At 38.1% G+C, this 26,627-nt stretch overlaps 1 long non-coding RNA gene across 2 annotated transcripts in view; it reads right to left on the bottom strand.

The window, feature by feature from the left end:
* The window catches only part of LOC137483815 (uncharacterized), a 59,140-nt gene extending 33,857 nt beyond the window's left edge, over window positions 1-25,283 (bottom strand). Inside the window, exon 1 of one of the 2 annotated variants that reach the window (XR_011004662.1) lies at window positions 25,106-25,283. This is a non-coding gene — a long non-coding RNA (uncharacterized lncRNA). The remainder of the gene's footprint in view (window positions 1-25,105) is intronic. The other variant, XR_011004661.1, reaches the window with a different exon arrangement.
* Window positions 25,284-26,627: the final 1,344 nt, after the last annotated feature.

Genomic DNA, 26,627 nt, shown 5'->3' with positions numbered 1-26,627 from the left:
TTTATGAGAGACAGTTTTCATTTTTCCATCTAATGGTGTAAAACCAGTTTATGCAGGTGCTAGTTGTTTCTTACCCAGGAATAGGTTGTTATGCTAACAAACTGCTCACAACAGGATTGCTTTCGCATAGGAACTTGCAAAGTGCTAGCTTTGACAAGGCCAGCCACTGATTCCAGGAGAGCATGTTTGATTTTATGAAGTCTTTATGATTTTTCTACCTTACTGAAACAAATCCTCATATGCAGTAATTAACCTGCAGCTGGTAACATATTTAAAGCAGTAAAATCACTGACTTCTGTAGAAAAACTCTGATTAGGACACAAGAATCCCCCAACTAGTTCAAATATACTAACTAGATCCTCCACCACTGATGAGGTTTCTGTAAAGATTTCCTTTGTATCCCACCCATAATCCTATAAAGTCACAGACAGGTTAGACTTGTAACATGAACATAGATACTGTTTCTCTGCTGCAATTTATTACCCTACATAGAATTATATAAAATTATATGGAATTTTAAACCTGCCTGAGCTCTTCAGACTCCTCAATTTGAAATGGAAAAAGATTGAAAGCAACTTTGCCAGTTGCAGGTATGACATTTTATTTCAAATCACTGCATGGAGCTACAGCAGAAGAGATGTGAGAACTGTGGAGACTGGTGCTAATCTTGTCTTTGGAGCACATCTGTACATTTAAGATACAACATAAAAAAGCCAAGATAATGCATCAAACCAGGAAATGAGCAGCAATAATTCATCACAAAATGGCATATCATATTCTTTTTCTCCCTACTATTTCCCCCCAATTCTCCACAAAGAATTACCATTACAGAAGAAGGGGCAAACAGCATTCCACACCATTAAATAAAGTTTGATTCAGCTCATGTGCCTCTACTTCTTCATACTGAGGATAAGAAAAACCAAATTCTTCTGCTAACTGAAAAAATTCCAGGACATTTATGGACCAGTAGGTAAAACCCAGCATCTTGAATTGCATCTAGAAGTCTCAGGCTCCACAGGTATCAAAGTAATTTTTCATCAGCTTGAGGCTGATTTAAAAGGTTTAGTCCAGAGTACGGCATGTGTTTTACATTAATCAAATCTGGACATGAGAGGCAGGCATTTGAGTTAATGCTTGTGTGCAGAAGGAATCCTTTCCTCCTCCTTATTTCAGAGGAAGAAAGGCAAGTTGCAGTGGCCACTGGAGGGCCAACCAGGACCTTGGGATAGCTTCTCATGCTATCTCAAGCCTTCACCAGCCTTGCTAAAAGAAACCTGGGCAAAGCATATGTCTCAACATGTTCATTAAGAAGTGAATGTAAAAGAAATACTTTCTTTTTGTTTTTGGGAAACTGAATGATACTGAACTGAAATCAGACTTTTAAGTAAAAACCTTAGATATTTTGGAAGATTACTCAATGAGACCAGCCATCAGCCCTCCCAATGCTTTTTTTGGTTTCTCATAAAACATTCAGAGCTCAGGTACACAACCCATGTTTTAAATAGCAGAGAAGTGCTGTTCTAAAACACCTTTCATACCCCCCATGATGTTGCCTGAAGCCTGGACCAGCAGTGCCAAAACTGTGTATTAAATGAACTTAATTAGTGTTGTAAATTATGCAGCATTTCTGGGTCCCTAGCAATGTTCCTCACATAAGCACACAACCTACGTGTGATTGCACTGCTTCACAACTTCCACAGCATTCATGCTGGAGTGCTTCTTCAGAAAAGAAAATTCTCAGATACAAGTCTATAAAGACTATGGCTTCAAGGAGAAACCAAATATTTCCTTCTCCTTGGCACACACTGCAGTGCTAAAGTCAGCACAGTCAACTGATTAGATAGGTAAGTGAAAGTGAAGCGTTTCCTCAAATTAAAATGTCATCCTTCCACACTTTTCAAACAATATTTTCCAAGGAATCATTCTAAAGAAAGACTGGCATTTTTTCCTTACTGAGGTCCTTGGAGATAGCAGAAAGCAATATTTTGTGGTCCATAGGGAGCTTAAACACCAATCTGCTTTCTGTATATACAGTCTCACAGACTGAAGTGCCAAACAGGTGAAAGTAGATTTCTGATAAGGCCCTGTTCCTCAGTCCCTCTTGGACGTTCTGAACTGCCCAGATGTACACTGTCGCATCCTGGGTTTGGGTTCAAATTATGGGTTTTTTCTTTGTTAGTTTTCCAGTTCTCTGTACCCTCATGCATCTCCTGGGTTTTCCCCTACTCCTGAAGTTTCCGTGCCCGTCTCCCCGTTCCCGCGGTCCCACTCGCCCCAAAGCCCCATGTCCGCCCCTGCCGTGTTCCCATTGGTCGCTGTAGTACACGTCATCACCGCGATGTCTGTACCCATTGGGCGGGAGGACTCCCTGTCTGCCCTGTCCCTCCCCTATTTCATCCCACTCCTCGGCATGCTCGAGGCCATTTGAGTCCGTGCGAAGTTGGGAGCGGGCCGCAGCTTTTCCACCGCAGCTCTCGCAGCCAATAAAGCATCCAGCCACCACACGGATGGATTTGGCCAAATTCCCTGCCTCTTTGTTTCTTCCCTCACGCCGATGGTGAAGCGCAGCCAGCAGCTCACCCTGGAGCATGGCAGCAAAAGCGCCCGGGAACTGCGGCGAGCCCCAGCCCCGATGAAAAGCTGAGACGCCCAAGCCAGGCGCTCGAGAGCTGACTGGGGCCGAGAAAAGTAACGCACAGCTGTGGTACACCTCATGGAAAGATGCAGAATACAGATTTGACTTTAAAGACTGACTTTGCTGGAAGCTGAAGTCACAGATCTTCAGTTGATCTTATGTTGTTTATTCTTAATAATATTGAGTGGCCTCTGAAGAATTATTTCAAAGACACATAATTCAAACTTTCATGCACTAAACAAATACGGAAGACTGAGTATTAAATGCCCGGTTTGCTGTTTTCAATTGCACACAGTGGAAAGAAACGTAAGACCAGAATGCAGCATCCATATAGTGCTTTGTGTGAAGGACATTTGAAGCAGTTGACATCACTCAGCATCTGACAGCAGGAGACTTGTATCACATCTGAATAACCTTTAATTGTTCCAAAGTAAAGTGCATCCACTGGATAGCTATCGTTTAAGAGAGGTTTAAACAAAAACAAAAAGCAGTGGTAATATTTCATGTGCCATGCAGTTGTATTAACGCAGGGTACTCACTATATTTGCCATTAGGCATAACCCAACATATACTTCTTGGACCAAATTATTTCTGCTGGGCTCACTGCTGCTAAAATAATTTACAGCTACAGAAATAAAAGGTGTAAATGTGGTTTTGACAGAGTAATACAACATTAAGCTTTCTGTGACAAGAACTGGAGTAGTTGAATATGTCTTAACATATTGAAAGTGATTCTGATCACCGGATCTGTAATGTTGCTCACTTATTATTAAATGACAGTCATGAAATCCTTATTTCTCCTTGAGTTTTATTCATTATGAAGCATAGCTTCATTTTGTTCAGGGTTTCTTGGGCAAGTTTTTTTACTTTATATATTTACCTTGAACCAAAACAGGCATTAATTCTATGAATTTTCTGGAAGCAAAACTAAAACTTTCATTTGTCTGCACTTTCACCTACTTCATTTATGGAGCATAAAATATTTTCTCCTTCTGTCTCCTTCCAGACACCAAAATATGTAAGTAGTTTCTATTATTTCAGATGTCTTGAGACAAATTACATCAGAAATAATATGACCATCATACACCCCAGTCCACTCTGCTACTAGAAATTAATAGATTATTAAATTTTACAGATTACAGTAACTTTTTTCAGCATATTGGCAAAATATCAATTACAAGGATTTCAAGTATATCAGAAGCAAAACTACTCTGGTACACTATGAGCTTGTCCTATGATCTGTACTGCTCTGTACCCACTATTCTGACTATCAGAGATCCAGTTTTCTCTGTCACATCAGCACAGATTACTGCTGCCAGGAATAAAAAATAATTCTGGGAGGGAAGAGGATAACAGTGGATAACCCTATTGCCAGACAACAGAACATGCATAAACAAACGTATAGTGGCCATAGTCCTTAATTCCTAGGCTCAGTCCAGGAACACTCCTCTGCAACTCTTGGCAAAGGGCATCACAAAACTGACCTCTCCTCAGGCACTATAAAGAAGATTTGTAATAGAGACGTTCTATCCCACTCTCCTACATCTGCCAAGTGCTTTAATCACACACTCAAAAATAAAATTGCTAAACCAAGTTCAAACCAGAATGCTTCATGTATTTTCATTGTATACTTGCTTTACCAGCTAACTAACAGCATAGGGATAAATCTTGGCTAAGTGTTTGACCTCACAGATATTCTCTATCCAATGCAATATTAAATAATCTTCTCCCAGTCAAATTCACTTTGAAAGGTTTGTGGTACAACTTGCCTTTCTAGGGTTTTTTGTTTGATTTTGTAGTTTTAGTTCTTTTAAGTTAGGTTATATTACACATCCTTCTCTTCCTGTCTTCATTTGCAGTTAAATATCCTTACACTGAGGAATAGAGTTTTTCTGGAAACAAGATTCTTATTGCAATTTTTCCCTTCAGGCAGTAAAAGAACATTTTACAGCAAGTTAGTCAAGTCTGCAGCTGTACCAATTTTTTTATAAAAATGTGAATTTTTCCCCTTCCAAAGCAGAAATCCATTTTTAAAATTACGTGTGCTTCTGTGCTTTGGATCAGCTGTGATTCTGCCCACTAATCTGTGGTCATTCCTGCACTCAAACACTGTATATTTTGTATATTGCTGTAAAAAAGGTGTTATTTTACATTACTAGGATTTCCATCTCATAGCTCATTTAGATGAAGATCTACTTATGGATCCCACAACATGGATCCTTATCCTTAGCAGACAGGATACTGTCCAGACTATTTGTTCAGGTGGAGTCCCTTCCCATCACTTGGTCCTAAGATATTTCTACTGTACTCTTACCCCTACTAACTCAGTGACAGAGTAAATGGCATTTAAAATCTTATTTTTTTAAATAGTCCTACTGTGCAAGCACTGTAACTCTTTGTTAAATGTGTGCATTTATAAACAGATGCCAGCAAAGCTTATACTTAGATGAGGAACAGTCTCTACAAAAGGTTGAACTCTATGGACATCTGACCAAGTGATTGATTATTTGGGTTTGTTTTTTTAAGTAAGATAGCATTAGCAACAGAAAAACAGTCCAATGCTGTTAAGATTCAATACAGAAAAAGTACATAAGCCCTCCTTAATGAACATGTTGAAGACTAATAAGCTATGTTAACTACTCAAGCTCTTTACACACATACTCTGTGCAGAGACTGTCTGCAAGATACACGTGCTTTGTTTACCACTTAACCTTCACACCTAAATCTTAGAACAGGCACCATAATATGGACTAGGAACAGGTCATGTCATTTGGTCTCTGCTTTTTGACCTTGTACATGTCCTAGAACAGTAGAGGTGTTTGTGTAAGGCTCCTCTGCAAGGTTTGAGTGTAGAGAATTGATTACACACCTATACTGCTCCAGAACAGAAGATTGCTGATAGCTGACAGCTTCTCCATCTGCTTTGCCTTCCCTGCTTACCTCTACCAGTGTTCCCCAAATTACCACAGGGTATCCCCAAGATTGTCACCTGGTCTGTACAAGCAAGGAGTACACCCATTTACTTTCCCATCACTTGAAGTTTGGTTTTGAAGACAAAGTATTACTTCATGCTTCTGAATCCCAGTGGTGGCCAACATCAAGGAAAACACGGACTTTTCAAACTATTCAGAACTCCAGCTTGAAACAGACTTCACAAGCACTATAGCTGATCCCCTCAAGACCTATCAGAAGGAAGTGGATTAGTCTTCCTCATCACAACACTTCATTTTCTATAGATAGTCTACGCAGGCAGAACAAATCTCAGCCTGAGACACACATCTTCCACATGGGCCTGCCATGCTCGTGCTAATGCAAGCATAGGCTACAGAATATAATTTCTTCTTTCAGCTTCTAAAGGCTTACACCACCATCTTGCCCGTAATAATCAGTAATATAATTCCTTGGGAAAACAGGCACTTATTCCTTCTTAGTGGCTAGTGTAACAGGTACATGTTTTTATCTTAATTATGTCTTACAAAACACATTATCTTGGTGGTTTATGCTTTAGAAACTGTATTTCTGCAATCAGAGTCCCAGGGCTTAAGAGCAGTGCACAGCCTCATCTCCCAGTGAGCACAGGAACAAGTCCTTAATAGATCTAGATATTTTGGAAAGACTCAAGAGAATGCCGAAAAATTAACTATGCCACTCAATTAGCCAACTAAATTTGGGTGCTTCCTTACAGAACTGTTTGTGAGTAAGCTGAGTGGCTATGTTTACTGCTTAGTGCTGCACATTTCACACAGTCCCTTAAAAATTTTGTTTTCTAAAGAAAGAAAAGTGTACTATAGAAAAAAAATCACCAGCCAAAAACAGAGATTCAAGGGACTGTGTAATAAGCAATAACAAGGTTCTGTGTAAGTCATTCTGAAAGCATTTAAGGAAGAACAACATTTATAACTGTCAAGCTATTGAATAGAAACTTCTCAGACAGTAACAAAAGAGACTGGTTTCTCAACACTTTATACTATGTTCCATTATCTTTAACCCCCACCATCCCTATCCTCCCTTCCCCATCTTTGGTAATCAGCTTCTAGCTCATTCTCCAGCCTGAAGTGCTATCATCACAAATGAAAAAGAAAAGGACATTTAGAAGAGTTACATTCCCAGTTTTATTTTTGGCTTTCTTGACCTTCTGGCAAGTTGTTTTACCATGAAAATTTCATTAAAGTCTCTATTAAATTCAGAATGGAAGATGTCAAGGAGGATAGAATCTATTTTAAGGGCATTAATAACTATAGAGAAAGCAATACATTAATGCTGTATCAAAACAGCAAAGGCAATAATAGCTTTCTGCATTATGGAGCATCTTTTCTCCCTTACTTAAGGGAGAGTGCTCTCTTAGATGATTAGTTATTTCTTCATATGCAAAATTAATCTGCAATGATTCTGCTGAGACAAGGAGATACAGTACTATGGAAATAAGATCTTGGCATAAAACCCTCAAAGCCACATCCATATAGAGAAATGGGTACTTATCACATGGTCCGATCAACTGTAAAAAGAAACCAGCTAAAATCTATGATTTTATTCCTGTTTCTACCTTTGCAGAGACTACTTTTCTTTTCAGAATTAATAAATAGAATATTTCTGACCCACCTGTCACAGTCATATATATTTCTTTCATATGTCTTATCTGAAGACTTCCCACAGTGATGCAGCAATTTCCAATTGCCTCTCACAGGTTAAACAGGTATGAAACCGCAAATTCTCTGAGACTCCTTGAAGCCTTACTTTTTCTTTCCAAACCAAAACATTTTCTGAGATATTTTTCTATCTTTCTGCCATGGGGGAGGTCAGTAGGGACTAAGTCCAGACAGGAGCATTAAATTCCAGGACCACAGTAGCAAAGCAAGTGTCCTATACAGTGGCATGTTGACGTAATAAAAGAAAACAACATAGGGCAGTATAACCACTACCAAATTAAGGTTGCACAAGGAGGAGTGATCTGTGTGCCCACTTTCAGGGAGCAAACAGAAGCTATGCCTGCTCTAGTGAGCCAGATGGAACAAATCCTGCTTTGCACCTGAGGACAAGTCTCTCAGTGCAGCTTGCATCCACACGGTTAAACTGCGCTCCCTTTTCAGCAGGACAGCTCTGTCCACAGAGCGTAGTTTATTAATCCAGACATAGCCCTAAAGGCCAGAACATCAGTAGAGCACATATTGTGATATACAGGGCATATGTCAGTAAAAGTGACATTTGCAAGGTCATGGTTGCAAAATACAGGGTCAGTCCATTTCAAACTAAGTAGAATTTGTAAGTGGAAAACAATAATGAGAATGACATACAAAATAGCTCCCAATCTTTCAGCTGTTCTAATGGAATCTGGCAAAAAGTGCTGAGATAAGTTGCTCAATATTTTATTAAAAAGGCTGCCCTTCAACATTTTAGAGAGTAATATACTATTATAAAGTGTATTAAAAAATAATCTAAGAAAACCTGAAGACCAAAAAGAGCCAGACTGAGTTCAGGGATTTTGGTTAAGAAAAGAAAGTGAGGCACTAGAAATCCCTCCAGAAATCCCCCCAAATAAATCAAACACAAAACCTAACCCCAAAAAAAAAAAAAGTTATTCTAGGTAGTTGGTAGAACTGGCACTCAGATAATGCAACAATGTTCATGGGTTATATAAATGGAACAATTTCAATGTACATATGACAAAGATTTCATTTTGATCATGAGTTCATACATCAAGTAGCAAGCTTAAAAAGTAATTGTGTACAGCACATGCACTGTTTATACAAAGTGACACTGTTATGGGAGCAGTAAAGCAGACATAATGTTCCATTAATGGGCAGAGAAGGTTATCCATGCATTTGTAACCAGAATTCAAGGTCACAAATTTTTCAGAAATACAAACGATATCTGCTCTTTACAGGGGAGGGTGAAGATGGGGGAAGGATGTAAAATTGCCTCCCATTTGGGGGTTTTACTTATGTCTATTATCAGCAATGGAATACATAGTGCTATTTTCACATGTGAAAACTGCTGTGTATTACACTAAAACTAAAGTTCACTAAACCATGTTCTACTGGCCAAACTTGCTATCTGTAGACCCTGGGCTCAACACTACCACTTTATTCCTTGAATTACTGATCCTAGACACAAGGCTAACCAGGCATGTGTAGACTGAGCAGGACATATGGTATGGCAGGCCAATTGTCATGACTAGTACTAAGCAGAAACAATTACTGGACCAATGATTTTAAGTTGTCCCCATTTTATTTTAAAATTTTGAAGGGAGGTCGATAATGAAGGCTTAATAAATTACTGCAGTCTAGAGAAAAACCTTATCATTTCAGAGACAAATGCCCAACAGGAAACAAGAGGTAAGAGAAGAAATCTTTCCCTTGTGGGAATGGAAACAAAGGAAAGTTTAAATTACTAACAATACTAGAGATAAAGATTGATGAACAAATGAATTAATGGAAAACTAATCCTTCTAAGTAATAGCCCTCCAACCCAGGGTCAGAAGAAAAAATAAGGAAAAAACTTAAGAAGCAATTTTACTGTGGAAGAGATTGTGTCTTTGGACCAGTCACTAACTAAAAATCAAGAACACCCAAAATATTAAGAACCTGTAAGATTGCTTTTGGGAAAAGAAAGCAAAATGAAGGCATCCAAAGTAATCTAGCTTCAGGTTTCCAAAAAAAGAAGACTTTGTGTGTGTGATATCAACTTCTTCAGTAATCTCTGCCCAGGAAAAAGCTGTTAACCATATAAAGGCCAATTCCTGAAAACACAGCTGACTAGTTCTTCTGCACAAAAATCACCAACACAAGCTAAACCGCACACATCTGCAACAACATAACCCCAGGTAATACTAATTGCAGGATTTAATTGAAAGCATGTTAAGAAAAACAAAAATATTTTGAAAATCCATCTTCAAACTTTTGTGACAATAAACCAATGCAGTGGTACTAAAATGTTTTTGGTTTTAAAAAGCTCACACAGCTCATGACAAGCTCTTACTTCATCCTTTCTGTCTTTATCTGTGAGCTCAGCCAGAAAGGCTGAGTTAGAGTAGAACAATTTATCTACTCCCATTTTTAAGAGGTTTGTTTGTTTTTTTTCTCAGAAACCAAGTAATCCCTCCAGGGAATTTCCACGGAGTAAAATTTCCCAATACCATGTTTTGGCCAGAAGTCCCACAACTGCATAAGTAGAAATAAAAAACTTTGTCACAGAATATGTGACATAGTTACATGTGTTTGGACCATCAAAACTCAAATTATAAAAAATTAAATTGAAACTGGGCTAATCCACTGTGGAAACCATATACATGGCACATCCAGAAGCCAGGATGTTTTTTGTTTTAATACACGTGTGTAATATCTAGAAGCATTCAGAATTTAAGGCATAGGTGTTTCAAAAATAGATACGGTGCATGTTTGAGATGTGAAAGTATGAAACCAACAGTCTTTCCTGGCATTCCGCAGAAAGCAAAGCACTTAACCTGGAGGCAAAAGAACACAAAATAATTTAAGAAGGTTTCCCTGAACAGCTTGGGAAAATTTTCATAGCAACAAAGTCCTGTAGTGTGTCTAAAGAGCTAGAGCACTTTAAAATTGGTTAGAAAATACTAGAGCAGTTATTTTATGTGGATAATCTTTGCTCCATAGCCAGGCCTGCATCCAGGTTCAGAGTATGCCCTCAGGTGTGCTCTAACCCAGTACCTAATGACACCAGCAGAGCCTCCAAGAATCCCATGGTATTCTTGGAAGGAAGAAGCAAAGCCAATAGAAATAAGCAAGCCATGGGCTGTTACACTAGTTAGGAAAAGACGGAGAGCAAAGATTTTTAACTACATCTATTTCAATGACCAATATAGTGCTATACAGCATATATGACAATTAATGTTCCGGTATTTCAAAGGATCAAATCATACAACCATGCAAATTAAGTACCATATTTTGTGTCATGCAAGAATATCACCTATTAAGGGATAACTACTTCTCTTTAGGAGTTTATACTGAAGCAGCTAAATTCTCCTCCTGAGACTGTTTTAAGGCAATACAGTAAGATGCAAAAAAAATCCTGCTGCAAACCAGAGTTACTTAAACAAAGATTATCTCACATTTACAGAAACTACTTTTCAGTGGCTAATAAATTTCATTTGGGGCTTTATTTCTCCAGTTTGTCCATACACTTCCAATAGCTATATGGTCATAAGACTGACTGACATACAGCTGCTGAATTTTAGTAGGTATGTGCAACCATTCTTTCAGAACAGCACTTTTCATAAAATAAATTTTTTATCTTCTCTGTTAAATTCTCATTCTGCCATTAAGTTCACTCAGAAAGTCTGCCCTTAGCATATTTTGTCTTTAATTAAAAATACTATTAAACTATTTTAAGTAATATTAAAATATTAATTATTTTATTATTATAAAATATTTCTAATAATTATAATATATATAATATAAAATATTATGTTATTTATTAATATTAATTATTTTATTTTATTAAACTAATAGTAAACTATTAAACTTAATTTCCCTACCTATTACGTTTTTAAAAGCAATGTATTTCATTTAAAACTTCCTTCTTAAGTCAGGTCAGCCCATATATCTCAGTCAAAAGTTGAGAGTTTTTTTTGGGACTTGAACAATCCCAACTCTCCTAGAATAAGAACTTGATATTTTAGGTCAAAGCACTTAATTGTACTGTAAGTTTAATTATCTATAAGACTTATCACTAGATTTTTCCTAAATCTACTGGCATTCTTTTCACCTGTGCCTCGTGTTTGAGATTCAAACTCTCAGAAACAGGTTTTTAATTAGGTGGTGGGGAAAAGTGAGAATTGCTGTATAAGAACCTGAGAATTCCTATTCATTGTCTGTATTGAGTATCTGACTCTACAGGCAACACTAAAAGATAAAGCTCTACCAGATAAGGTTGCTGGTGGAATAGATCAGATAATACACTTGACCTGAAATACTGCCCTGGACACTATCTTCAGTGCAGAAAGCTAAGAAAATTGCTCACGACTGAGCTGTTGATAGTTTAGTAGAAACTCGGAGGAGACCCTGCATAAAGAGCTCTACTAGAGGGAAGCAAAGGGTGTAAACCACAATCAAGTTAAATTTTCCCTTTTGGTGTTACTCAAACATATTTACACAAATGAGGGTAGTGGAAATTTTCACAGTAGAAGAAAGACATCAAAGGCCAATTTTCCCTAAGTTTGTTTGCCCTAGACTCACTTATTAATCTGATAATACAAACTTAGAGAAAACATTATAAATTTACAAAAACATTGAGTCCACTGAAACGCTTCACTGAAGTGTTTACAGAATAGGACAGTGGTATGAAATTGTTCTGAAATTAAAAAATCAATATAAAAAAAATTCACTTGGGGAAGAAATTTGTGTTACCCATAGCACATTAAGCAGCACCGGGTCTGTGCTTCTTGCTTATAGTTACTTTTCACAATGAAAATCAAATCCTCCTTGCTCAAACCAGCAGTCCTTGCAAAACTGTGACAATGTTTTCCTACATCCAGCTTATGAGACACAGTTCTTGATTGCAGGAGGGCAGGGGAAGAGCAGTGCCCATCACCCGATGCCACATGACCATGACCACTTGTGTTGGGCAGAGATGGAACAGAGCAGAAAAGCAGAAGGTAATATGGAGTTGTGTCTCTGAGGTGATTTGGATGAACTGCTGAACAGCTACCAAGAGATATTTTTGTTCCCAATTCATCACCTGGAGCATCTGGTCTTAAAGACTTCACAGACTGGAAATCAAGCAAATAGAGAAATGGCATTTGGCACGGACATAATGGCCAGGGTGGCCTTGAAGGAAAGAAACCAGAACCTGAGGCTCCACTTATATTACTTCTAAGCACTTCTTACATACTCTGCAGCACGGTAGTCACAGTCGATGTTGCTTTCCCACGGTCTTGGCATCGTGATTTTTCTACCAAATTTATCATCCCTTGGTTATAAACTAGGATAGTTACACAAACTTCTATCAGCTGGCTTTTTTTTTTTTTCTTTACCATTGATTTGTTTTGATAAAAGAGGTGGAAATGCAGTTTCAGGATTTCACAAACTAGATTTTCTCTCTCTTGCTTGTAAGTTATCAAGAGAAATTCCATCTAGGAGGACTACTTCTGTGAAATCTTGCCCATTCCTGGATAAAAACCTGATCTTAAGAAACAGGGCTAAGAATTCTCAACAAATTAAATCCTATTAAGTTTTAGTGGGTCTAAATACCTAATTCCCCTTAGTCATCTACTTAATTTTCTTTTTGAAATTTATTATTTTTTGTGCATTTTAAGTTAGCAGCTGTTAGTATAAAGCACTTTGGATTAAACAGTGGGAATGTGAATATACTTCCCAGAAAAATCTTGAACAGGGTCATCATCCTACATTAGAGGATAAGTGTGCAACTATGCACACTTGCCTTACAGAGTTTATAAGATTGCTTGAGCACTATTTTTGTAAAAAAAAAAAATGATTAAGCCTATTAAACAGACAGTATTTCCCACAAGAAGCACTAATACAATAAAATGTACGTAACCAGAAATCTAGAGGGACAAAATTATAAACAGGATTAAGTAGAGCTTGTCATGAACTTGAGTTAGAGAGGCAGAGATGATAAGTTTCTTAGAAAGGCAATAAGCAACACTTTCACACTAATTCTCTCATGTGAGAACACCCATTTCCTTGCACTGAGTAGCAAGAACTATTCTGAAAATAATAGTAGCCTGTCTGAGCAAAAGCGTCTCATCCCTCAATTTCAGACTGGCCATTTTTCATGGTCTGGATGATGCAGTTTTGCATCTCCTCTTTGAAGGAAATATCAATCCTGCTTTTGCTGCAAAAATCATCCAGTATCAAAACAGAATATCATGCTTTTAAAAAAAGAAGAAGAAAAGAAGAGTTAAGCCTGTTGCTATCTGCTGTTTGCCTTTGGGTTAGTTTTAGAGCAGCTTTCCTTTTAGACAGCTTCAGGTTAGAAAGTCCTACAAGAGCTATTAAATGTGGAGAAATGGATACAACCTTTGACTTGGCGAGTCCCTAAGCCACAGATTGCTGAAAGCAATTGATGGAGTGGGAAAAGCTTCACTTTATGCCTGCCTACTCTCATATTCTTTCCCTAAACCTCAAGAACTGGAAGTCCTCCAATCCACAAGATGTTTGGCCTGCTAAAGTGAGATATATACACCTCTGATGTCTTCTTTCATATTTCTTAATTCAAGTATTTTATGCTATTAAGCACACCAAATCAATAAAATTATGATTTTTCAAAGTAGTGTATAAGAAAAGTTAGTGGTAAAGCTCTACATCAATGAACCATTTCTGCAGCATATTTTCAAAGTAAAACCTTGTAAATTTCACTGTTTCTTGTATTTTATCAGCCATAAACTTAATACCTTTTTCCCTAAATACAATTAAGAGTTTCCTTCATTTTATTTAGGTTTCTTTGATTAAAAAAAAAAAAAAAAAAAAAAAAAAAAAAAGTTATGAAATTAGCTGTTACAATAGGTTTTTTTTGGAGTTAAACAAAAAAAATTCTCTAGGGCTCATCACTACAGAGTATTTATTGTCCTTGAGAGTACTGATCATTTACTTGAAACCAGTCCACACTCTCAGGCAAGATAGGCCAGTCACTTTAGAAAAGTACTATTTCAGGGACGCATTACCAAAGAAGCAAGAAAATTAAGGAGTCTTCAAAGAACCCATTATTTTTAAAAACAAAATCCTTCCATCCCCTCCCTAAATATATGGCTGCCTTTGGACTACAAATCTTCAAATGGCTTGTGTTTTTTTGCTTTTTTGGGGTTTTTTTTTGTGCAAAAAGTATATCTGTATAACTGGAAAATGTTGAAGACTTCTCTTGGGCAGTTTAAGTTTTTGCATGTTTCAACTGTTAGTAATTTATTCCTAGCAGAAGCATAAGAGTTCCAGCAGGGGTAATCCCAGTTGTAGCCAAGAGAATATCTGAGATGTTTTACTTTGTTAATAAGCCAGCTCCCAAGAAATGGAATAATTTTGCTTTATGTGAGGCACAGACTCTGTCTGAAGAGGAGCTTCAGAAAGGATTTTTGCTTATTCTATAACATAAATTTGGGGAAAAATCTTACCATTCAAGGAATTAAGCAAATATTTGTCAGCATGCAGGTTAGAAATAGTTCTTTGTAATTCCATTTATAGTAGAATGCTTAATGGCTTGTAGGACACAAAATTAGCTACATTTCTTGAGCACAACATCCAGAATCAAATCTGGATTTCCAGACTAAAAGAAACTGAGGCTGTTCTTCAGTTTAGCTGCAGTCACTCTCAATGAAAACTACCTATTATGTGTTTCTATACCCTCTGATACCTGAAATAGATAAAGACTTCTAGAGCAAACACATATCTATCAAGAACACCTGTGCCTTCTTCCTGGAATAAGATGTTTAACAATGCATAGACAGGATTAAACCTGGCTGCATTTTTTTATTTTTGACTTCTACTCTTTGGTTTTAACGAGAAATCCAAAATAAAGCCAACAAGAAGTAATATGAGCTAAATTATGAAGCTCAGATTATCTGAGCAAGCAACAAAAATACATCTCTTTTTAGAACCTTTTGCAGGTCTGAGAATTACACATTTCCAAAAGAAAACTAGCTCTTGGGAAAAGTTACACAGAAGAAACCATATCCCATTGGGAAGGGAACTCATCAGTGAATTGGATTCAGTGAAAAGAAGAAACCCTTGTTTCAAGAGAGTCCAGGCTTTGAGCTCCAACAATTCTTCCTTGGCTCAGATAACACTGGCTGTTAGGGGTTTGTTATGGATGCCTTTCCAGGTGAGTCAAGTCCAAGTCAGACTCTTCCTCATGAACCTGTACCAAGAGGAGGAACAGCCTTGTGTTGGGAAGTTTTTTTCTTTTCACAAATGGAATGGGACTGCTGGGAGACATTCCTTGAGCTTTTATTACAGCATCAGCCTCATTGCATGGTTGGGACAATAGAAAGATGGCAAAAGCATCTTGCATCTCTGAGTTTCAGCTGAATCCCTTCTCCAGGGAAGGAGAAGCACCTGCCATCAGTCTAGCAGGAGAAGAGCATGCGACCTTGTTGAAGGGCCATTAAGCTTGAGCAACTGTGTGCTACAAAATCCATTTTACCCAAATCTACAAAGCACATATGAGGAAAAGATCTGTTATCCTTTAACACCCTGCCCCTTACAATATACTTGCCAATCCCTTCCATTTATGCCTCAAATCTGCAAGAGTTCAGGATATTAAAAGATGAAAATATTTGACAGATGGTCCCAGAAAGGTCACGGACAGCCTAGGAGGGATGATGACTCTCTCCGCTCTTCAGGGAGCAGAACAGAGCTACAGCTAAACTCAAGATACAAGGTCTTCAGAAGAGCATCTTCCTGAACAGCAAGCTACAAATTACATTACAGACAGCTTTGCTGTCTTTCGTTAATGAGCAATAAATCGGAGTCAGTGAAACTCATGACCTCAAATATTAGAAGTTATACAATAAAAATCAAAAACCTCAAAGTCAACTAAAAATCCTATTTTAGTACAAGCTATGATCTTGACTATATCTCTTAATTTTGTTCATTAGCAAATTAATAAAAGTAAGAAAATGAATTGTTAAACTCATCTAAAGCAAAGCAGCAAACTTGTAGATGTTTGATGCCGCTGCTGAAGAACAATAATTCATCTTTTCAATTATCTTTTATTCATTATACAAACCAATAACCAATAATGTCAAACTGAGTGAGCCAGCCTTATTGCCACTCTCACTGCCAGTAAATCCCCTCAAATTTAATTGAAAGCTTTGTTTTAAACTGAGTATAGCAGGTACAAAACCCACAATTAATCCACTTATACCTCTTCAAGGAAGAAATAATTAAAATATACATTTTTTTAATCAGAGTAAAAAACCAAAATATTTTTTTTACATTTTAGTCAAGAAAGCATGCAAATTCCCATAGTTACTTCAACTGAAGATTATTACATAATACAAAACAAAATATTTTGTACAGCACATTATGAAAACACAATTAAAAAAAAAAAGGTTCCAGCGTTCTCCAAATGAAACAAGGAATGCAAATGTTACTGGATTTTCTTCTGAACATTTTTCAAGATTGCACGGTTTCTCCTGATAGAAAAAAAAAGATTTTTCCAGCAAGGACTTGATTATATCAACTTTATTCCTCCCCATCCCCCCAGTGATGTCTAGTGAAACACCTGTGGAAACAAACCTTTGCATCATATTTATTACCTTTGCATCATATTTATTACCTTTGCATCATATTTATTTCAGACATGTTTGATATCTCTTTAGAATTCAACAAAATTCACATTTGCCTATAGGCTTCAAACTAAATTAATAAACGGTTGTGCACCAGACTGTAAACTTCATGTTTTGGCAATTTCAGCAAACAGTGAGGAAGCCAATCTCTGGGTAATGTGATTCCTTACAAAGTTTAAGTATTTCCAGTTTCAAGTAGATAATCTTAAAGCTAGAGTACTGGAAAATTAGTGAAAAAAACTCCAAATATGTCAAACTAAGCCCCAAGTCTTGCATCAGCATTTAGGACATGAAAAAGAAACAATAAAAAATGCAAGTACTACATTTATAGTTACATTTCACAAGTGCACTTCCTTTCCTCAGCTGTATGTATTCCAAAGTATGACTAATGACACAGTGCATACTTGGTGACACTGCTGGTGATACTAAACTGGGAGGTGCTGTTGAGTCCCTGGAGGAACAACATGCCTTGCAGAGGGATATAGAGAGATTTGAACAATCATTAACAATATGAAATTTAACAAGTGCAAATGCTGGATTCTGCACATGGGACAGTAGCACAGGGCACAAGTATAAACTGGGAGATGAGTGACTGGAGAGCAGCCCTGCAGAAAAGGGTCTGGGAATGCTGCTTGGCAGTGAGCCCTGTCAGCCCAGCAGGCAATCTCCATCCTGAGGTGCCTCAGACACAGCATCTCCAGCCAGTCAGAGGTGACCATCCCACTGCATTCAGCGTTGCTGTGGCCTCACCATGGACACTGTGTGCAGTCCTGGGGCCCACAACTAAAGAAGGATTTAGAGGTCCTTGGATATATCCAGAGGGCAACAAAGCTGGTGTAAGACCTGGAAGGGATGTCCTGTGAGGAGCAGCTGAGGACTTTGGGATTGTCTGGTTTGGAGAGCTGGAGGCCAAGGAGCAACATCATTGCTCTCTGCGTCTTGCCAGGGAGGGGAAGTAGGGAAAGAGTAGCTGATAGGACACATGGGAATGGCTCAAATCTGCACCAGAAGTTCAGACTGAATATGAGGAAGCAGTTGTTTACTGAGAGAGTGGTCAAACACTGGAATAGGTTTTCTAGAGAGGTGGTTGATGCCCCATGCCAGTCAGTGTTTAAGAGGCACTGAGAAAATTACAGTAATATTGTGCTTTAAGTTCCAGTCAGCCCTGAAACGGTCAGGCCATTAGACTCGGTGACCATTGTAGGTCTCATCCAACTGGATCTACTCTAGTAGATAAATTAAAATGTCATTTAATAATTTTAAAAAAACCATCAGCCAGTGACTTAGACACAAGAAATCACTCAAGTTTTTCCCATGCAGACCTAACTTTGTCCCCTGGGTCTGTTCACTATACAACGTGAGTAATTTGCATGAACACATACTGTATAAGATGAAAGGGATCATAGTCCTATTGTAGAATGGAGGAAGTAAGGTGGAGCATTTTTGTTTTTTAAAGTTATGACATCTTCCTCATTCAGGATTAAATCATTCTGTCTAATCAGTCATTTAGAAAGGAACATGTAACTAAAGGAGAGATCTTCATATTTACAAGGCTCACTCAGCTACCCAGGAAGAGTCTGTATCTAATTATAGTCAGCCCTTTGACATATTCAGGATGAGAAAGGAGATCATGAAACACAGTGAAATGTTAGTCATTCACACACACTTCTCTTCTTCTGAACTCATCTAATAATTTTTTTCCTATTTTTCCTGCATACATTGACCCTCCACACATTTAGCCATTTTTCTTGCTGCCTTGCTACTCTATTTTTTCCTATTTAAGTGTATTTTTAAAAAATCATGTTAAGTAATAAAATCTCACAGCAAAACAGCAGCCAAGAAAGTCTGAGGGACCAGTGCTGTAGTCAGTGGTGACAGAGGCAAAATGAAACTGCTGCTTGCTGTTTCCCACATCCTGCAGAGATGCAAAAGATGCACCTGAAAGCTTCACCAGAGTAACTGAACTGGCGAGAGAAGCTGCTGGGTAACTCTCAGTGGGAGAGCGTGTTCTACTGCCTGGCAGTGGCACAAGATCAACAGATAGGAAGCTCAGCAGTGGTGGTGACTTGTTGCAGAGAACATACAGCAGAGTTCAGCTAAAGGGTACTCGCCACCACAAAGCAAAAGCAGCTCAGAGAGAATTATCTTAAAAGCAACAAAGTCCGAGTTTTGCAAATAAGATTCTTGAGCATCTTTCAATTGCTGAAATAAAACTGTGATATTAGATACCTTAGACAAAAAGCAATGCATGAAAATGAACATGTTTTACATGGCCTGCTAGAACACAACACCCTCAACAAAACAGAGATTGCTTTCACTTCTATTTAGGGTCTTTTTTTGTTCAAATCAGGAGCTTCTGGCCTTTCACTGACAGAACACAAGAATACTGAAAACTGAACCCTCTTTAACTGAGTGGAATAACATGGACTATTTTGAAAGAATTAAGATAACAAAAACCTCATATATACTCCAATAACACTATGCCTAAAATCAAGCATTTGGAAAATTGGCTAACTGATAATAAAGGCCAAAATATTTCTCTTGAATAGCATGAAGAAGGAAAGGGTCATGATATTAATCTAATTTTTTATTCACAGGCAGCTGGGGACACTGAGCCAGATCCTCTGATCACATGAGTTTCAGAAGTGTTGTGGCCAACTACTGTTCTATGCCATAAAAATTTCAAGGTTCTGATGAATGGCAGTAAATTAGCAGGACACTATTTTTCATGACCTACTATCCATATTTGCAATAAAGCACAAATGACTTAAGCACTTATTCTCTGCAAATGAATAATCATGCAAAGGAGGACTCCCAAATGCCTCAGTGTCTCAAAGGTGGATCAAAAAGATATATTACAGCCCACATGGTCAAGGAAATAAATCCTTAGTTATGCACTCTTTTTCTGCTGATGTTTCCCATTCTGCTGTTCCAAAAGCAAGCAGATCTCTTTAAGAGCATGCCTCCAGCCTTTCACATCTGGCTCTCACACCTGTACTGCACAGGGTTTGCTTGTTAAAGAACCTATCCAACACCAAACGGAGACAACACTGGTTTGACTCCTAAAGCTGACTCAGTAGTCAAACATCAAACCCGACCAGCCTTTCAAATTTCCTCTCCTTATAATATTGTGCACTACTGGCATGAGCCAAACAATAAGAGCATTCCCATTCCTTGTGATCTACACCAGCCTTCTAATCAACCTTTCACACTGGCCTACTAGATACAATGGGAGTAACACATCAAGAGCTATACCTGGATCTTGGGTAAAGCTCAGGCTGTCATCCTCATTCTAGCTCTGGAATAAACGTGTTTTCCTGGCTCAGTTAAAAGCAAGACCCTTGCATTTCCAGGTTAGGGAATTCATAGAAATAGTCTCAGGTCTAAAACTAGACCAACCCCTATATTCCTCCATGGCCCTTTTAAATTCAGTTCTGTAAAATAATTCCATAAACTTGCCAGGATCCCTGAAGGTCCCATCAATATTATTTACCTATACAAAGTATATCTACCACTACGTATTTATAGGTCCAAATGATATTTTATTGACAAAATTATCTTAATTTACGTCTTGACTGCTAAGATTCCTGTGCAGAGAACTTAGAAAATATTTAGTTGCAAAATGCCCTGCTAGAAATATACAGTCCTGTAATCTTCAGAAATCCATTAAAAATGTAAGACTCTGGAATTCACAAGTGTCAAGAAAACACTGCCAAATACCATTAAGCCAGTAAAGATTCTTCAGAGTTAAAAAACTTAGGCTAGATTTCTTGAAATGATCCTGTTGATCTGATGAGATAGGACATGTTCTACAAACATAAAAAAAAGGTAATACTTTGTCTACCTATTATGTAATGCCTTCCTCAAGCATTTTCAAACAAGAGGAGCTCACCTGCAGACTTTTAGTCCAAAGCTCGTAACACCCCTGCTTTGCACAAATCAAGATGTTTGATGCCAATCAAACTAAGCAAATGCTTATGTTCTGTAAGGCAGGTAATCACAATTACAGCACTTTATACTATTAAATACCAGTTGAGATAATGTCTACTAAAAACAAATACAGGTTTCAGGGGAAGGTAAGAGGCAATTAAGCTCTAAGCTCTCTTTTTTTTTTTTTTTCCTCACAATAGATGAAACACACTTGATTTTAAGATCTCATTTTTACACTTACAGCTCAAAATCTTAGCAGAGCATTTCACATGGATGTGACAGATTTAGATCCTGCAATCACACTAGATACAGCTCTCCTTATTGGTATCAAGTAAAACACTTTTTCTTCCCCACACCTTGGGATTCCCATTTGTAAAACAGAATTATGACATTTGCCTCCACTATAAATTACTGAGAGCTGTTGACAGAAAAGTAGTATGTAAGAATACAGCAACATTTTAAGGAAGAAATTGAAGTAGGTTCTTTTTAAAGTGCAAGCTATGTGCATCAAATTTGTTTTAAATACTGATTTTAAAATAACTACCCATCTTTTCTTGGATTTCAATCTTGTCAAACCACAGTAAAATGAGACTTTGTCGTCACTCAGCAGTGATATTTCAGCATGTAGAAGAAGCAAAACCCAAAAGGAGATTTGGGTTTCTTTTTAAAAAATAACTTGCCAAAGTTCCCCTGTAAAATTTAACACCACTCACATTAAAAGTTCATTTCCTCTTTTGCCTTCCAGACCCTAGTAGTTATGATCCCTCTAATATTAGATGATGAGGATGGCTTTCTCCAGAGACAGATTTATTTCCTACTGAACACATCATCATTTTCAAACATGAATAACTGTAGCTTGAACACAAAGCCATACAGGACCAAAGAAGGAGCTTATTTCTGAAAACCTGTGTTGAGGAAGGTCCCTCCACAGCAGCAAAGCTTACACTAGGTAATAACTAGCTTCATAACCAAATCTCTAAAGCAATGTTCTCATACTGAAAGGCTCTGCATCTCATTACTAGGTCTGGGGTTCACCATCCATATTCATGAATTGTAGCCAAAAAAAAAAAAAAAAAAAAAAAAGAAATAATCCTGCAGAATACAGCTTTTTAAAGGCTGCTATAGGTGCTAGGTTTTTCTGACAATACTAACAGCATTTACATAGAGTTGTGTATTATGTTTCTCCTATCCATGGCATGAAACACCTGCAGACTCCAGCAGCACATCTGGCGGGCTCTCACAAGATCCTGTCTTCAGCATCCAAGTACCAACACACCAGTAAGTCTTTCCAGACACCCTCACATCCACATGCAAAAACGACCATTTAATAAATGCCATAGAACTTAATGGAAACCCTTTAATTTATGCAGAGATAAATCCAAAAGACAAATAGGACCACAGGTCACTGCATCACTCCATCCTCCTTAGATCCTGAAGGAAAGCAACCAATATCCTGAGTCATCATAATGGCATGACTCTTGAGAAGATAGAGCAGGGTACAGTCAAGAGTCACTGCTCTCAGAGCCCTGACCTAGACATGAAAAGACACAGTCCTCCTCTCCAAGGAAAATTACCATTTAAAACAAGCTTACAGCAGCCACAGAAAAATCAAATCAAAAAAGTTTGAATTTGAAAAGTTTTCAAATCACCTGTGAACAGGATTTATATAAGTTGCAGACAGCCAACCCTGAGCTTCAGACATACATATGCAGCATTTTTTATCACTGCTCTGAAGTAAGGCTGCTGAGCCAAAGTAAATGTCTCCAATGATAACACTGGAACTTTGTAGTTTAATCTCCAGGTCCACACTCTCTGGGAGAATTCAAGCTGCACACTAACAAAATCATGTGCAAAATAGTTTAGAAATAGCTTACTGTTTGATCCATAATGAAGTCTACTACTAATGTGACCTCCAATAAATCAGGCTGCACACAAGTTCCAGCTGGCCCTCAGAGACAGTCATGTCTGGTTGCTACACCAGCACAAATCCAATGACTCCAGACATACTTAAAAAAGAGTGCAGGATTTGTTCCAGAAAGTTTAGGAATCTGTATCAGGACTGTGACATTTCCAATACTGTCTTCCAGTTACCACCAAGAGACGAGCAATGAGCACTCAGAAGATAACAAACTGAGTGCTGTGGGTAAATTCACTCAGAAATTGTTTCACAATACACAATTGTTCTTAAAATATCAACGTTGTTAAGGAAATTAACATAAAGAACTTTTGAAGTGTTTTCCAGATGTTTGCATTAATAAACAGAAAGCCCCTTATGGTCTATTAAAAAAAAAAAAAAATTGTATGGTATGAATAATTTCCTTTGTTTAAAATGAAAGAGGAGAAAACAGCCAAGTCTAAGTTTAAAATAGGTACAAAGGCCAATTTTATCACTTTGAGAAATCAGACACTGATGATCTGTATGCACATGAATTTGCATATTAATAAATGTTCAACAAAAAAGTAAATTTGGGGAAAAAAAAAAGAGACCCAGCAGAATGGACAGATCCAAATAGTCACCAAATACCTAGCATTTTGAAGAACTTTCAAAGAAAAACAAAATGGAGATCTATGAAAAGCTGAGACTGGTGTTAAGATTTCCCACATAAAATTTAACCTTCACACATTGAAGATTTTCTCCCAAGTAGATCTGTTTGTTGCCTTTTTTTTTTTTTTTAAGGTTAAAATGGCTGAGTAATCTCAAAACAGAGGAAATATTACATTGTCCTGATCAGAACCTTTCTTGAGATAAAATATTAATAACTGACACTCACTGACATAGGGCCAGACATCTGATAACTGCATGAACAACTGCAGCAGCACCCAGGGTCTGCCAAATCTCTGTGCGAGTTGTTTCTCCTCTTCCTCCTCTCATGAGTCAACCTTTTGCAAAATGAGGAGAACACAAATTATCCCTACATTTCTCTATCCTGTGCCTGAAAACGGTGGATCTTACCTGAGGGCTGCCTCCTTTCGTCACCTAGCTAGCACTTTACTCTGCAAGGGTTCCCATTAAAACCTCAGGAGGCTTTTCAGCAATTAACACAGTGGGGAGGGTAGTAATCAGCCTGCAATGGGGTCGTGCAACAGCCTATTTGCCCACAGGAACACAATGCAATTGCAATCATTAGTAGAAAGCTATGGAAAAGCTTGAAAGCTTTCCAAGTTACTCATAATGCTGTGATTGTGTGCAGCCCCTGGCTAGGAATCCCTACAAAGCTGCATAGCACCTGAGCTGGCCTGTTAAAGCATCATGAGGAGCAAACTTGAAACACATTACCCTCCAATGCACTAGCTGCAAACAATTACCAAGAGGCTCTCAGTGCCTTTAAGAGGCCTCATGCAAACCCAAGTTTCCCCGTGTCTGTTTTCATCTATATCAGCATTACAGAAGTTAGCCTCTGACATGTATTTTATCCTCAGTCTTTGTTTGCAAACATCAGATTTTGAACAAGACCTCATCACGTGTTGGGATTTTTTTTTTTTTCCTTAGAAGCTTTTAACTCAAGCCCTGAGGAAATACTTTGAAGTGGGGGGCGGGCACAGGGTTTTAGCACAGATGTACCTGTACCAAAAATATTTATCTGAAAGTTTTCAATAGTGGAATAACACGAAAATAGTTGCCTTGTCCCTACCAATTCAAAGTTTTGGAAAATAGGAAAGGTATTTTTCAGCTGATTTGAAAGAGAATATAAATCATAATTGTTGCAAAGGGAGGAAAAAAAGATTGTATTTCCCCCAGTCAGGCTTATTGATTAGACTTCTAAGTACATTATAGAGCTAAAAGCTGTACCCAACAGCTTCCACACATTTGCTGACTCTGCAGGTCATTTCAGACAGCACTGCTTATATCTTTACCATAGAAAGGCCCATTTTCAAGGTCACTAAAACCACTTTTGCTGAACTTTAATACTGCATCTGCACGTGCTAAATCCTGGATATTACATTATTGACTTAAAGAAAGATTACTTTTTCAGCTTGACTACATCACGTTCACTGAAATTTATGTGCTCTGCTTCGGTGCCCTTATCGGAGCTACTCAGCAAGGTGAAAGTTCTGGATGAGTTTTGAAAGCTCCTACTTGTACAATCAAGCACAACTTCCCTCATATGTATTCCCGGCTTTTCTGTGCCAGGCAAGGAATTATCAGAGCAAAGCTGTTTCACAGGGTCACTCTCAAGCTTGACTCCCCACTGTCCCCAAGGACACATAGGGGGACAAGTTTTTGCCAGGCAGTGCTACACTTAAAACACAAGCAAGGTTGTTAGTATTACCTGAGGAACTCAAGTGGCTGGCTCCACCACATTCTGCCTTTGAAGAGAACTGGAACAAATCCACAGGGAACTATAGCTACTCCCTGCATTTCCCCACGTCTGAAGCACTCACAGGAGTAGAGAACCATCTAACCAGAATCTTCCCACAACACAAACCCCCCCTAAATACAATTTAAATCCAAGCACCTGAAGATGTCTGTAGGCTATGATTGCCCTGAGAGGCCTCAGCTGAGGCCACCACCTGCACATGCCCTGCCCACTCTCCAGGGCTCCATTTAGACTCAAACACAGCAGCCAGGTCTGGCCTGAGTGATGTTGTAAGTATGTCTGTCTCCTTCCTACAACATAATCTCCCCATCCAGAGCTGTTGGTAACTCCAGTCGTGGCAACCAGTTCCACCCTGAATGAGTGTAGCCCCCCTGACTAGTTTAGAAGGGAGGGGGGCGAGGAAAGCCTTTTATTCTAACCATTAAAATTCAATGTCTTTATCAGCTAAAGTGAATTGTCACCATCAGTGTCACTACTTTATATGAATGCTTGAAGACTGATCGAATAAATTTTTTTCTTTTTGGTAGCCACCCAGAGTGACTTTTTGACACCTTTTGCTTTAATAATTCTGCCTAGACCTTCATAACAGGAGCTATTATGGACTGTGGCTATTATCAGAAATAGAAACATATGTTCCTCCCTGGAGGAGGTAAGGAAAGATTAAAAAGCTGGCTATGAGGAGAACTTTCAACAAAATTACACGCAGCCTTTTCCTCCATTATCTGCTCCATTCCTGTGAGCTGGCAGACTCTCCTGTGGGCAGGTACAATCAGGATTTTTCTTTTCAGCTCCACTGTGTAAATAAGGGGGCAGAAATAGGCTGTGTGTTGACTTGGAAACACTAAGTTTGGTACAGGCGCAAGATGTGCACAGCACTAAATGGCCCTCAACTCTTTCCCTGTTCCCTAGCTCAAGATTGCATTTGCACTTATCCCATACAGACATTTTCCAGGGCCTAAGATATTTTATATCACTGGCTGATATATAATGCACTGTCAAAAGGCAGCAATTTGGCTATTTTGCTTGAAGTCAAGTTGGTTACAAAGATTGCTCTGCTTCAGAAAATTCTTGACACACCAATTTACTATTCATTATGCTCCTATTTAGAGATAATACAGTCACATTAAATGCTCATTAATGTTGAGATTAAGGAAAAAAACTTAACCCCTCATGCTACATTTTTCTCTCTGTTTTTTCTATAGCTCTTGTCCTAAACACTTTGATTTTTATCTCGTGTACTTGCCAACTAATCATCTTTGCTTGAGTAGTACGGAGTACTGAACAATGTATCTAATAAATCTTATTAAACAGATGGGCATTCCCTTGAGAGGTAATACACAGAAACACTTACTTTATAAAATGTACATTTTTTTAATAAGAAAAAAAGAATGGAAGAGAGGAGAAAAAATAACAGGAAAAATAATTAGGAAAAGAATTAGTGATCAACCATGTGCTTAATTTACCAACAGAACTG

This window comes from Anomalospiza imberbis, chromosome 1 (genome assembly GCF_031753505.1).
Source record: "Anomalospiza imberbis isolate Cuckoo-Finch-1a 21T00152 chromosome 1, ASM3175350v1, whole genome shotgun sequence".
Taxonomy (NCBI): domain Eukaryota; kingdom Metazoa; phylum Chordata; class Aves; order Passeriformes; family Viduidae; genus Anomalospiza; species Anomalospiza imberbis.
This window is presented reverse-complemented; position numbering and strand designations above follow the sequence as displayed.